Consider the following 15,776-nt stretch of genomic DNA (forward strand, 5'->3'; position numbering starts at 1 on the left):
TTTTTGGTCGTTATCACCACCATGCCTAACCCATTTAATGCCTTTGCGTTGCCGCGTGTAGCACGGCCCGCCCGAATAATGCTATTCAGCATCTTAAAGCCTGAAATACTTAATGTCATTTTTTGTGTACGTGTGGCACGGGTATAAGAAATCCCCAGGGGATGTAAACTAGATCTAGACCTCATCTACCGCGCACATCATTGCCCAGGTGTCGCTTCGGCGCGTTAAGCAAACAAAATTCGAATTTTGAACAATTTACATTTGCAGTACGCGATACAAATTTACGCAGGGTATGCAAAAACAGGAAACGGAATTGCCCAGGCGCTCCGGCTTCCTTGCTACATAGTGCAAACCGCCGCAGAAGAAATCATAAACTCCTTGCCTAACGCACACTGCCATGGCGCCTAAACATAACGACCTATTCAGGCTACGCAGGCGCCGCCGCTGGGAAGCAAGCAGAAGAGTATTTATTGCCTTAGGGAACTCGACTTTCTTATTACTTTAAACGTTTTCATTCTCAATGCGGTGCCTTATTCGGGGAACTGTCAACGCAAGTGCTGAGAGGTAGCAGCGAGGGGAAGCTTAAGTCACCGAAGGATGAAATAGAATCGCGCTCCGGTTCAAATTCACACTCGCACCTCATTAGAAACAACCCCGCAGTAGCGCCCAAGCGCGTTCTGCAACGCATATAAAATGCCGTAATTAAGACGCGAAACATTCCCTCCTGATGTTGCTCCCTCCGGGTGCTGCACTTTTTTTTTTCGATCATTGAGGGTATATATGATTGGGAGCCAATCCGATTACGTGCCACGGTATAAAAAAGGGGCCGCATTCTGAAAGTGGCGCATCCCAGTGCACTGCTCAGTCCATATCCAGCGGAGATGCGCGGTCGGCACGTTTTCGCGGCGGTCGTGCCCAGTTCCTCCATACACTTAACGTTAAGGCGGCGTGCCAGCTATCGACACGACGGTCACGTCGTCACTTGCGCCGGGCACGTCCCAGCCCGCGCTTTTGTTTCACGCTCTTAAGCGCCTCGAATAGCTTCTTTTGCTCGGAGAGAGAGAGAGAGAGAGAGAGAGAGAGAGAGAGAGAGAGAGAGAGAGAGAGAGAGAGAGAGAGAGAGAGAGAGAGAGAGAGATGGAAGCGCCGATTCTCCCACCACTTCATTGCTGCCTCCTCCGCACAGTTCTTTTCTTTTTCCAAACCGGCATGGGAGGCACGCTGAACGCATTGTCCACCCACGCCCGGGGAAACGGATTTACGAACGCTCCTTCTCGCGTGTTTTCACAGCTGTTTTAAAACACCGTCCCTCTGTTTCCGTATTCCTTATTGCCTTTCCCCCTCTTTCGAATAAACTTTCAAACCCTGAGTGTGGATGCACCTCGTAAAACTCGAATACGGCGTATTCTTCACTATAGCACGATAAGTCTGGCTCGATTGCGAGTCCTGTGGTGCGCAAGCTGCGTCGCATAGGCTAAATCTTCACCGGGAATCGCCCCCACCTCCCCTCTCGCGGTACCGTTCGTGAGCGTGGGCGTTTGCTGTCTTTTCAGATGCGAGAGTCTGCGTGAAAAGAGACAACACATACAATTACACGACGCCAACCCTCGTTTAAAAAATATCCAAAGGACAGTAAAAGGTGTGTTTTTTTTTTCAGGAATTGCGGGTGTTTACCGATAAAACGGTCAGCCGGGCCAAGTTGGTTGCAATTCATGGCTGGAAAAAATGCGCGCAGAAGAAAAAGTACAATTCAAAAGGAGGCATTTGGACCAGCGAAAGCTAATAACTCGTACTTTATTTATAAGCACGACATAAATAAACTTTAGAAATATTACATGACCATCGCGCATGGGCTACAATAGTACGATGTCAGGTTCGGGACAATAATAAAAATATCATAGACTGTGGAAACGAGACTTTCTGTTTATGTAACCCGAAACCCAAACAAATACACACAGCAAACAGAGATAAACTAAAGAACAGCGGGGAACTAATAAATACTGAATAACGGTGAAAAAGCGGTATGGAACACGGTAAAGAGTTCAAGCAAACGGGGAATAGTCAAAGTCCGGAAGTCAAGGGCGAGGACTAAGTACGGTAATGAAATGTCCAAAATATGAGTTGGCTGCCGGAACGGAGTCCCAGAGGCGCAGTCACGTCCCAGAGGCGCAGTCAAAGTGTTACGGCGATGCAAGGTCTAGCTGATGTCGTGGCCGTGGTGGTCAAGCGCGCTCCCAGCTCCCGTTGCAGAGAGGTCAACGCAGCTGTCTTGGGCGTCACTGTCTAGCACCGACGCACCGCGAGCCGACTTCCTTGCAGAGGAGAAGACCAAGAGGCTGCAGTCGTGGAGGACTTCTTGGGGCACGGCACCGGTCTGGTCGCCCGACCATCGCGCATCCCGGTCTTGCTCCACCGTTCACAGTCTCTCTTCTCCCTCCGTGTTCCTTTCTCGGTCCCTTCTGCCGCCAGCTGCTGTCGCTGGCCGCGTCCCATTGGCCCGCGTCCGGCGCAAGCTCGTGCTCTAATCTCGAGCGTTCAGCGCCGTAGCCCAGGCAATGACCTTGGCGCCGCGTGCCTTGCGTCATCTTTGTCATCTTGCTGAGTTTCAAGTGTTTTCTTCTTGGAGTAATGTTTCCTGTGGTCATGAGATTTCTTCGCATGACAATGAACATAAAAAACCGAACACTGAGGATGAACGGTAGGTTGGTGTGGAGCAGGTCAAATTCTCTCTAAGCAAGATTGATGGAAACATGGCTTTCGCATGCGCCCTTTTGTCAGGAAATTCGCCAAGCCTCCAAGTGTCTATAGTCATTCGATCAGGGTTAGAGAACAAGCGGACCTTTTCATGTTCATCTCATTAACTTTCCTCATCGTCTATTCATAGTACCTCATCTATGACCTACGGCGAAATAAACGCTCAAAATAAGAGAGAGAAGTTCCTATAATATAGGCGTGCACACGCGCAATGCAGAATGAGCACAGTGCGTGCCTCTATGTTTGGGTGTGGATGGCCAATTAACCTGGGAATGGGCTCCCTGAACCCTATGCTCACACACCCGCCAGTACGACCGACACATTGCTCCCCACACGTGAAAAGAATCTTAACTTTCACGTGTGGGCATTCTTCGAAACTGGTGCGTGTGACGTATCGAGCTCTAATTACGATGACTTCACATCACATCATCAAAGTTCATGTTCACCGGAAGACACATGCTTCCCGGTACCGAAAAAAACCCACTATGTATAAGTCGTACTTGGTGGAACCTTTTATGACCTGATGCGACAGGTCCTGCACGAGTGGGACTACAGATTTGTTTAGGGACACAGCCCCTTAAGGACTCCGGATGTCGGCACCTCCTGTCGGCGTCGTCCTTTTAAGTAGTCGTGGTACTAAAACATTGGAACACTTGTTTTCTAACGCATCGTGCTAGAACGTTTCATCTCCGTGAGTAAAACTCGCACTGAAAGAACACACCAGTACATTCATTTTCCAACGCCTCGCGCTATAACGGTTCGTGCTGCAAAGACACGAGACTTTTACAGCAAAGCCGTTCGCCTCAACCCCTAACGGTTTCATATCCGTGGGCAAAAACGCCAAGGCGCCAAGAATACACTCATGGACTGCATGCTTCGCCCCTCCCTAGGTTCCACGTTAGTGGAGGTGGCCCGGGATTTTTTTACCCTTTGTTAGCAACCTACATCGCGGGACGCCTACTGGTGTATTTGCCTCGTTACAAAAGAGGGAGCTAACACCACGTCGGACGTGCACGAAGGAGTGGCAGAAAGCACCTCTTTACATTCGGATGAGGCATGACCTACAGGCATAATGAATTGAGCATTGAGCAACACACAAACACGGGCCCATCGCAGGATTGCATCTTGTCGCCAACGCTTTTTAACCTCGTTATGAAAGGTCTCCCCGTACTGCATGGCCTCATCACCGGTGGTAAGCAACGCTGGTCTGGAGACAAACCATCGTCATCCATCTCATCGCTGAAAGATAGGTTCCACTCTCTCAAAGGCAGAGCACGGATCATCATAGTCCTTGTGCCTAACAACCTGTACCCGGCTAGACACGCTTAACCGCGTCTTGGCCAGGAATCTGCGGAGGCTGCATTCCACATAACACGCACAGTACGCGAACGAACATCTTGGGAAGACGAGGGAGGCACTACAGTGGTCGTCGGACCTTTAGGCAGCAAGCTTGTCAGTCTCGAACCACGCGTACAGGCGGTTCGAGAATGGCACAACTTCAAAAATCGTTCGATTGCCAGTGCAATGAACACGGCAGCTAACGACACAGCATGTTTGCTTCAATGCACATATAATCCTCGCCGAAGACTCACAAGCCCGCTGTAGACAGTTTGTCAGCAACAGCTACCCACACCATCACAAAGCAGCCAGCCTCTTCCCAGATGAGCTAGACGGCAACAGACAAATATTCTACATTCTTTGGACTTCTGGCGACGACGTTTTTGGAGGCAATCCGTGAACTGGTATACTCGCCCGAGTGACTATTTACCGTGCATCGGAGGAGCATCCTAGACCCATTCGTAGAAGCTCTTCTGACTCCTTCCCGTTCGCACACCTATCTTGAGCCTGTTGGCGCGTAGTGCAACTTACGTCCCGCACCACTTTATAACCCATACGGTTCCTCCGGCAGATACCGACTGATAAACTACCCGTAGATTCTGACTGATAAGCTACCCGCGGTATACCTCATGCACCGTTTCCGAAATCAACCCAGTACCCTGACTTGCTCATTCTACGGTCGATATCACAACTAACATCCCAAGTGATTGGCTTGGGCTCAACAACCAAATTGACACGGTTCTCATCCGTAATGTATATTGTCTCAGAAACGAGGCTGACTGACCGACGTCTTGAGCCGAAGAAGCCTTGGATACCGCTTCCAAAAAGGCACCGGGGCCTAACGGTACTTTGGAAGCACTAAAGTTGGTTTCAATTTCTTGACACCTCCGTATGTGTCCTCCCAAAAATCATTCTGACAACCATGACATACAGTACCGCGGCAACATACTTTTGTCTGTATGCGAAATGAAAAGCGAAATCTAAAAATTCATCCCCACCTAAAAAAGTGTGAAGCCTAGGCTTTTTCAATTCTTTATATGTTTTTTTTTTAATTCACCGGTCTATTTTTCATGAAAGCGCCATCTGTTGGGATGAACGATGGGTAGAATCTGGCTTCACGTTGTGGAGGTTGGAAGTTCGATGCTCCCCCGGCGCGTCCTTTTCTTTTTAAGCTGCGGTTGGCGTATTTGGAAACTGAAATCGAATATTTTGGCAGAAGAAACGCCCCTGACGTAGGCAGAATCGCCAAAGCTCCTTCACTGGTTCCGTTTCCTGAACGCTCCTTTGATTCTGGGCATGCAGTCTCAGTTAGCCACACTGAGAGCAACCCAGCGGCGGCGTGCGGCATGTCTTAAAAATATTCAAAATAATGTTTAAAAGTACATATACAATTTAAACTTATACAAATACTTGTGTGAAAAGCTTTTTGATAAGTGAATAAACGCTTCAGCAGTGACAGTAGCTGCTAGGTTTGCAGGTTACGTGACCGGGACACATATTGTACTGTCAAGTTTCGACACTACGAACCGTCACCCTTCCGATTTCAGAAAGTTTGCTGCCAAATTATAATTATTTCCGCCAATTTGTTCATAAATTGCTTGTGATTACCGGGCTACATGAAACGCTGGTTTTCATATGAGCTAGAGAACATATACACGACAAAAATCGGTTGTCCGTCCCTTTAAAGCGTGGTCGGCATTTTATTCCCCGCGCCATGGGCTCTGTGCCAAAAAATCGCATAGGCCTAATAAAATCTATCCGTCTTAAAAGGCAGCATTAAGTCGGTCCACCATTCCCATTCGTACATGAGTGCCGGTGGGAGGACTGACGGATATGTTCTCAGTGGTTAGGGCATTAGGCTGAATTCGATGCTTGGCGCCGACGTTAAATCAAGAGACGGGGGAGTTGTCCTTTTCTCTAACATACACTAACTCGGGGACTGTCGCACACTCAGTACTGACTGTAATGCACGCAACGTTGTGTCAGAGCGTTGCGGCTGCAAGTGGCTAGACAAACGAAAATGACGACGGTGGACTACTTTCTTTGGGACTATATAAAATAAACGCCCGAAAACAAATGCGTTATGGTTGTGGTAATTAAATAATTACCAAAGTTTTGTGCAGAATTTGGTTCAGCTTGGTGCATAATTTCACGATTATATTTAAGGCCTTCGTATTGTCAGAGTTGGCAGTGTGAATTTTTTTCAGCTCTCCAGGCAATATAAAGGAATCCTTGTTTGATCCCTGTTTTATATCTATTTATTTTTCAGTCTGGCACCCCGACCCTTCACGCTGTAACTTGGAACCCGCCATTGTACCCAACCCAGCAGTGTCATCAGATGGCGTGAGCCAATGCGCTCGAGAGGAAAAGAGGGAGTATTGCCCAGACTGGATAGTTCTGTAAAGCGGTGGCGAAGAGCCGTACAAATCGGTTGATCAGTTTCACAATCACAGGCGCCAGGCGCGCGTTATCTGTCTGCAATCGAATTTGCGCGGCCGCTTTTTCTCTGGCTTCTTTTACGCTTCTTTCGCCCGTTTCAAGTTCCATCAAAACTCCATTCCTATTGATCTTCACGCAGGCTGGTTTCAAGATGCTGCCACGCGCTTAAGCGCAGAGAAACGAAAAAAAAAAAAAAAATAAGGAGAGTGGGTGGGTGGGTGCAGGACAGCAGCAGTACATTTCAGAGTAAGGAGACGAATAAAAAGTTGGCGCCACGTTGTACTGACTTTGACAAATAGTAATGTAGCTAGTCGGTTTGTAAAAAGGCTTACTTTCTTCTACTTCCTCAATCGTGATGGCCTCCATGTATTTTCTGTCGCAGATCTTTTTACTCGAGCCTCATAGCCGACACGTTAACTTTTTTGTATTCTGCATCACTGCATCATTTCGATTTTTTTTCTTTTCTCTCTTGTGCAGATTCAAGGCAGAGAGGGAGAGAGAGAGAGAGAGAGAGAGCCAGAGAGAGATACAATGAGAGAAAGAGGGAGGGAGAGACACAGAGACACGAATTTGATTTTCGTGATGAGTTGTCGGTAGTTGTACTACAATTTAGGCCATGGTTTCTTGAAATCTTCACAGAGTGCGGCGAGCACTCGATTGTTCCGACACACTGTCAAAATATCCAGGCCGCCTATATGGGCATTTTTTTTTGTTTTCTTCTCAGTTAAATTTTGGCTGCCTGTTTTGCTTTCCACTGTTTCTCCTTGCTTTGCTGTTTCTCTCTCTCTCTCTCTCTCTCTCTCTCTCTCTCTCTCTCTCTCTCTCTCTCTCTCTCACGCTCTCGCTCTCTCTCTTTCTCGCTCTCTTTCTAAATGCCAAATTTGAGAATTTGCTCGCGTTGCTGATCCGGAGAATTGGACTCCAATAATGACATCACGTGACGGTTGTAGTAGTGCGCTGCCTATCTGCGCCTTCGCTTCGTGCCCTCGCTTCCTTACGACGATAATACACTCAATCGACTCGTAGGCGCTGACGAGGCAGCGGCGGCCCCACAGCTTAAGGAACGCGAAGTTCGCGCATGCATTATGGACCCTCCACCGGCAATCATGAGCGCTCAGCCCTATTCACCGACTCGACGAGTAGGGCGTATAACTGATACTCGCCCACTCATACCCGCTAACCGGCTGGCCGGGCATGGCCTATTGCGGCAACTCATGCTGACGTCCTTACATCCTCCCACTGGTGTAAGCAATGCGGCCTACGCATGACACCTCGCAACAAAGGCATTCCTCTTATGTGATCATCGTTGCTTCGTCACGACCGCTGCGGAAGAGGAAAGGTGGAAAGCAACCTGCCAGCTTAGTTGATAACTTGTGCCCTCTGGGATGAACGAGTACTTTTTAATACACGAAAACAGAAAGTCTTCTCTCTCGCAGATGAGCCGGGATTCGATTTGTACTTTGTAATTCTTTGAGTTGAATTATCATTGCTATATTTTTTTTTCATTTTGATATTCTTACTTCCTCGCCTATGACCGCGTACATTTATTATGCATCAGGTACTTCATTATGCGCGTTGTACATTTTTTTAGACGTCAAAGGCTTTTGGGAGAAGCCACCGTGAAATCGTTGGTTGTACTTGGATTAAAATTCGCTCCGCCGAGTTAAACGGCGAAAAGCCACTGAGGGTATTATCAGTTCTGGGTTTTAAAGACGTGTCTCACGGTTAGACAACTGGAATCACAACACGGCGCTACAGCTCCGCTGCCGATTAAATGTCCGGGTAAGAGGTTCTGAATAGAAGCTTCATAGATTATTTAAAAAGTCTAGGAACCGCATTTTCGGTTGTAGATACTGCTGACATGTAATGCGATACAAGAAACCTACCCATGCCGCCGTACTCTCTAGAGAAAACAGAATGTCAGAATTTAAATGAAGTATAATGGGTTGCCCCGAATTTCTTTCTTTCATCCGTCCATCGATCTATTAATATCTTCTCCAGATTCTAGCCTAGTGTCACGGTACCCACTATATTACCGGGATGATCAGCCCGTCGTCAGTTTCACAGTTCTCCGCGGAGAACTGTGAAACCGGGCAATGCATGAAACCAGGCATGCCATGTGCGCATGGCCTGCCCGGCCAAAGGACACTTCTTAATTTGAGCTATGATGTCTTCCTCTCCAGTTTGTTTCCCAATCCTGGACAGATCAAAACATCGCCTGCTATGAGTGGTTGGAAGTGAATGGGAGGGAATAATGTAGAGAGAAATAATGCCTTAAATAGCATGATGATGATGATGGTGGTGGTGATGACGACAACAACGACAACGACGATTATGTTGACGCCCATTTTGGCAGCTGAACGAGCACGTACTAATGGCTGCTAGCTCATGCACGTCGTTTTTTGGCCCCTTTGACGGACGGATGCATGGGTGTCCAGCAAACCCATAAACGGAGGTGCCAAAGAACCACCTATCCATTCGGCTACTCTGCCGATCACCGCAGAAAGCGACGGAACCACTGCGCGTTTCTACGGTCCACCAAATTTAAAGCCAACACAGCCATTTGCTCCCTGCCGCACAAAGCGCAACGCCGGAGCTCGCGTATCCCTTCGGTCACAGCGCGGTCAAACAGGTCGAGCTTTCCAAACTTGACGAATGCATCCACGGCGTGTTTACCTCTGTAGAAATCGATCATGTCTTTAGCAGCGCCACGCAGGTCGACGAAAACGAAATCAATGCGTGCCACCACGCGCAACCCTAAGCCTCTCTCTTTGTCGATTTCTCTCATCAGTCTACGTACGAAACTCTTTTTTCGAGTGTACTATTTTGCCTTATCTGGTTCTTTTTAATGAAAAAAAAATCTTCTTGGCCAATCCCCCTGAGTGCGTATGCGCAACTTTCTGGGCCAACACCACCACCTCCACCGCCATATAGCTGCACTGAAATCGATGCCAAGCAAAAAAAAAAAAAGTTCAGCCGCCCTTTTCATAGGGGCAATTTGCCGTGCAAGCCGGGTGATATTCCCAAGCGTTGTACTCCCAATCAAAGGCCGAGCGCCAGGCCGGGAATTCGCCTGTACCTATTTTACCGGTAGATGCCCGGCGCCACCAAGGCAAACGAATGCACGTGGTTCCTTCCACAGCCACTGTGAATGCTCAGTTCACCACCACCTGTGGCAGGACATGCCGCTACTCTTTCACCCCCGGTAATGGCGCAATGCGGCATGATAGCCGGGGCCCCCGCCAGATGTACAAGGGTCAGGGGCCCCTCGAAAGGGTAAAGGCAGCTTTCCAGGCATGAATTCCCCTTTTCAAGTTTCCGCACTCGACCAGGGACGTCAGTACCCATTAAAGAAACCGCTGGGTACACGGCGGTGCCAGGATTCGACCCCGGTACCTCTCGACGGCGATGGTCGAGTGGTAAAAGACTCGTATCGTAAGGAGGTACCAGTTTCGAATCCTGGGCCGCCGGTAACCCACCGGTTTCATTAAAGGGTACAAGCGTCCCCGAAGCGTAGCTCGTCTCGACGGTGGAACAACCGCTTGCAGCTTGACCACAAGCAGCCATGGGAGGCCATGCGGTAGGTGCCTCGAACCCCTTCTGGCGGGGTCTGGGACCACTGGGCACCCACCAGTTCAAACGGTACAAGCGTCCCCGGTCTCAGCAAGGGATAAAGGGCTAGAACCTGCACTTCCGCTGCGGCAGACGTGGTAGGTTCTTCTAGAGCCGCTGGTCACCCAACAGAATAAAAATGGGAGCACGCGCCCCCCGTACGGGGATCCCGTGCACTGTTTACCGTTCCACCACGTCGGTTTGTATCATAGGGTACGAGAATGTGGGAGGTACTTCGGTACCGCTGCGCACCAACCAGTAAATTCTACAAGCACCCCCTGCACAGGGGATCTCGGGCTTGGGAAGTTACCCGACTTTGTCAGGAAATGCCCCCGTGAAAGGGGTCGTAACTTTCAACCGCTAAGATGGCTCAGAGGTACAGCCCTCCCTTCGTATGAGGGAAGTACCGCATTCGAATCCTGGTACCGCCGGGCACCCACCGGTTTCTTTAATGGGTACATGCAACGGTGTAAGAATATTTAGGTGTTGACAGTCACCGGCCTCTGCGGCGGAGAACGCACCCAGATTGAGGAGCCGGCAAAAGAGGGGCCGGCTCCGCAGTGCTCTGCTTAAAATCAGACGTTCTATCAGGCCTTCAAGTAAACCAGAGAACGGTAGGACGTTTGGCCTTAGGCGCGCATGGAAAAACAACTAACGAAGCAGTTCAGGGAGATATGGGCTGGGCGTCATTTGAAGTACGAGTAAAATATGTTTTGAGAGGGGGCTGAGAGCAATGGATCAACGTAGGTGGACAACTAACGTTTTTGGATATCTATACTTGAAAAGCGTGGACACGCAGTTGCTAAGGAGGACTAGAAGGCTAATGTAACGATTAAATACGGAAAGAACAGTGGGGAATCCAAAACAGCCAAGGTAACCAATACAGAGGCAACATAGAAACGAATAAAGATAGAAGATAGAAACGAATAAATGGAGAGAAAAAATGGAAGCTAAAACAGCGTTAGAGATGTACAGGGCTGAGAAATTGTACATCAGAAATGAAATTTTCTATGACAATTCCCATAGAAGTGCTTTGCTTTTTGAGGCTAGAGCAGGTTGCTTGCCGACTAAGAGCTTTGTGAGGAAGTATTCACAAAATGATGCGGTATGCGTCGTCTGCGGAAAAGAAACAGAAACTCTGCGGCACAGAGTTTTAGAATGCGAGGGTATCTATCCAAATCTACACGAATAAATATTAGTCTTCCAGAAGCCCTAGGATTTTAGTGTAGCACAGAGGAAGTTAACTTCAAGTCTTTCGAGGGGACGAAAAGGAGATTAGAATGCTGGTGGACGAAAAGCCGAGAGGGAAATATTGCCTGGTACAGTTACCACCTGTAACAGGAAAAAAAAAGTATTTTGTGCATAATAAGTTTTTTGTGGCTGCGCTAAGCAGAGTTAGTATTAAACCAAGAGAATAAAACATAGGTATAGTTGCTATTTTTGGAAAGATGACACTTGATCACCCCGCTACAATGGGGATACCAACAGCAATCAAACAAACAAATAATCAATCAATCAATAAATCAATCAGTCAATCAAGGCTATCGCTTGCGGAGTGGCGGGTGCAGCTGCGGTGGGTGCGCGGCGTGCTTGACTTTCCGTGTCGTTCACGATGTGTTTCGGTGTTTTCTGCTGCCAGAGTTATTCAGGAGGCGTAGACATTATTTTGCAGCTTCCACGTTATGTTCGCAACCGATCTCTGTGGCACCAGCCACGGTGATCGTTGTGGAAATCACACAGTAGACAAAGCCGACGCATTGCACGGATCCCGCGTCCCATTTTCTTTTTCGATGGCAAGTCCCTGCGAAAGGCAACTTGTAATGCATTGTGTCTTCTCCAGCCAGAAAGGCGACTTGTAGTTAAAAATGTGTGTGACAGATAGCGACTATTTTGGCTTCCGTGGAGCAAAAATTCTTTGTTTTATTCTTATGGTGGATGTATAAATGGGCAATCAGGGGCGTAGAAAAAACAATGCTATTAACACACTGAATCGTTATATTAAAATGTAAAAACAAAGATAACAGAAATGCTGTTTTTTTTCAGAAATATGGTTCTTCGGAGTCCTGTACGTGCCCGTATTTTTGGGCAGATATTACAGTCGACGAAAAGAATACCTGTTAGGCATTACTAAAGCAGAACAACGAATATTGTTTCACCGCAAGATCTATTTCTTTTTATTTTTTTTACCTGTGGCGTATAACCCCCGAAAATAATTTCTGGATACGCCACTGTGGAAAATAATAGACACCATAATGCAAGGCCCCAAATTAAGCCCAAATGGGACTATCCACATCGCACAGAACACGGGCACTATTTGCATTCTTTCGGTGATGCCGCAGTCAGTGCTGCACTTACGTTCTTCGATTCAGCTCCCTGATCAGTAAAATGTCACGGAATCAAAAGTCTGAAGTTTACAAGGTCTCCGTACAAAATAGTTGAGGCTTCTGCAAATTTTGATAAAAAAAACTTGCATAGATAAGGACAAAGAAAGAAAATCACGAAAACGAGCTCTTGTGTTTTCCTTTCATTGTCCTTATCTATGCACAGTGCTTTTGTCAGAATTTGCAGCTCTTGTGTTTTCCTTTCTTCTTCCTTGTCTAGTGCAGTTTTTTGTCAAAATTTGTAGAAGAACCAATAAGCCCACGTTTCATATTTATTAGAAATAATTGAGGCTACCGATGGTGGTATATTCGATGTGTTTTCAAAGAAGCAGTTACACAGGCACACCACATGCCGATGCCATGACAGCGGAGCGGGGAGCGGTTAAGTTTAGATAGCCATCTCGGGCCCAGTTTTTACCCGCTGTACATTTTGATTTAACATAATATGTTGGTAAAGCTGTATAATTTGCGCTGACCCTTTTACCTTTGTTGGAGAATTTTCTGGTCGACCAAGTCGCTTTATCACGCCGACTGCAATTTTTCTCAACTGACATCTGCTAAGCCCAGTTTAGAGTCGAGTCAGAAATTTATATCTGCGCGTGCAGGCCTGTGTTTCCGCGAGATCGACAACCACTCAGCACCGTCGGTATCGGCGTGAAAGACAAGCTTGATAGAGAAACGCCAGGGACATATTCACTGAACATTTTCACGTCCAGTAGGTAGCACTGCACTGCCTAAGCCATTGTAATGTCTCATATGTAGTCTTGGTTTTGTTTCGGACCGGGGCCTCGCGCGTATAGGGCCGAAGGCGTCCCGCTACACAGCAAAGCAGCGCGGGTTGTGTTCCTTGCTAGGGAGGTTGCATTTCTGGTACAGGCGAAATACGGAAACGTCACTGATATCTTTGGACACAAAAGAACCACAGCTGGACGAATTTTACCATATTCTATACACGGCGCGCATTACCATCGCACAGCTTCGCCGATTTACACTGCTCAAGCAACATTTTATCTTACGCGTAGGCTCTTCAGCCCAAATGGGCGAGCGTTCGTGATTAGGGCAACCTTTTATTTTAAAAGGATGTAAAGTAACTACGCTCTCGGGAGTCGCGCGGATGAGCGAACGAAATCATTTGCAAGAAAAGCGCTTCGACAACGAGCCGCAATCGTTTCGACAACGAGCCGGAAGGGACGCACGGTCGCGTTCTCGCTGCTGTTCCATGCACTGCTGCAGTTTCCGCGAGTAAAAATGAAAGTAGCCCAAAATTACTTGGTGCCGAAGGCATTTTCAATTTGTCTGTGCCTATCTGCAAATAAAAAACTTCACGTACACGCAGGAAGACGACGAGGCACGGCCACGTTTGCAATGCTTTCTGCTGGAAATCGACCTTCCAGTAGTAAACTTCTTCAGTGTTTCCGCGCGAAAACATCTGTATCGTGTGCCTGAAGTCATCAGGAACCTGCGCAAACCAAGAATTCGTCCGTGAGGGCACCTCTTCTGTTTTCACGGCCGGTTTTCTTTTTGTGGTGGTGGCGCCGCGCTGGGCCTAACTTCGGGCCTAGTACGAGTGCGCGCCGAGCGACGATGGCAAGCTCGGTCATGTCATCGGATCAGCCCCAAAGTGATCAGCCTGAACAACCAAGCGATGAAGACACCATGCAGTGCGGTCCCAATGATGAAGGAGACCCAACCGAAAGCAACAACGACGAAGGCTGGATCTTGCACGTCGGACGGGCTCAGAGACGTAAAGCTAAGGTGAGTGGCACTAACACCCTAAGCCTCACCCCTGCTCGTCCGGCACTTAAGCCAAGCATTAATAACAAGAAGCCTAAGCCACCACCACTACCGAAAGACCACTATAAACTTGTTATCAGACCCAAGGAAGGCCTAGCCCTCGCCAAGCTTGGCCCCGCCCAACTATCCGAAGCGATTTTGCGAGAAGCAGGACTCACCTGGCGAGAAGCCGACATGCGGATTCGAGTAGAAGAAACCCAGAACATTCTAACCGTGAGCACGCCTCATCAGCAAGCTGCCCGAGCCCTTAACAGAATCCGAGAACTTACCATTGGGGGCCGAATGTACCCGATCAATCTCTACGGGCTCGCCCCATACGACTCTGCCAAAGGGGTGATCCACGGAATACCCAACCACTACACGATGGAACAAGTCTTAGACAACCTATACTTCCCGGGGTTCGAGTTTCTCTCATGCCGGCGCCTCGGCACCACAGGGACGGTCGTGATCACTTTCCTGGGGCACAAAGTGCCGTTCTACGTCTACTACAAGGGAGTAGAAGTCAAGTGCTACCTCTATAAAAAAACAGTGCCATTCTGCAGCGGTTGCCAGACCATGGGTCATCGATACGACGTGTGCCCGAATCTGAACATTCGCAGCTGCCAGTCTTGCGGTGGGCAGAATCCCCAACCAGGACACCCGTGTAGCCCGTGTTGTGCCCTGTGCAAAGAGGACCACTTGACAGCCAGCAAAGGCTGTCCCAAGCGGTTCTGTGAGCCCTACATTTTGCGACGCAAGGCGCTGGAGAGGGACCGCGAAACCCAGCGGCGGTCCTCTACGACGCAGTCAAGACCTTCCCGAAGCACGTCTCGGAGACATTCTAGCAACTCTGCTCGTGTGGACGACAGCGCGCGGCACCGTTCTCGATCAAAACCACGGAGGGGTGGTCAAGAAATGAAGAGGCCTGCGTCGCGGTCTACCTCCAGGAATCCTCGGAGGGCAGAGACTGTTCGTGCTACCAGGTCACCATCACCATCCTCGGCCAAGCTCCACCAGAGGAACCAATGCGACAGTTACAACGTCAGTGGAAACAGCGGTGAAAATAGGGTAAGCTGGGCAGAAACAGTCTCCCAACACAACAGAAATGAGAAACCAAATGCACCACAAAAGGACGAACACGATAGTATCAGCGTTTCTGAAAGCACGCTTTTGAGGCAGGAGCTTTTTAGAATCAAACAGGTATTAGAGCAAGTCACTAGAGAGAATGCTAAGCTCAAGCAAGAGATCTGTAGTCTCAAAAGAATAAACGCCACTAGCGCGCCGGAAGCCCACGAAAAAAATGAGGAGCGCCAACAACCGGCCTATACTAGCAGACAAACCGCAACAGATGCCGTCGGCCAGTCAAACACTAAAGAAGAATTCACAGAAATGGAAGTTGCCATTGAATCCCCAAACCAAAACCCGCCTCCACCGAAAAAAAGAAACAAAAGCAAGGAACCGCACAGCGGACACAGCTTG

Source organism: Haemaphysalis longicornis, unplaced genomic scaffold, assembly GCF_048455015.1.
Source record: "Haemaphysalis longicornis isolate Haplotype H1 unplaced genomic scaffold, Haemaphysalis longicornis Haplotype H1 scaffold_1, whole genome shotgun sequence".
In the NCBI taxonomy this organism is placed as follows: Eukaryota; Metazoa; Arthropoda; class Arachnida; order Ixodida; family Ixodidae; genus Haemaphysalis; species Haemaphysalis longicornis.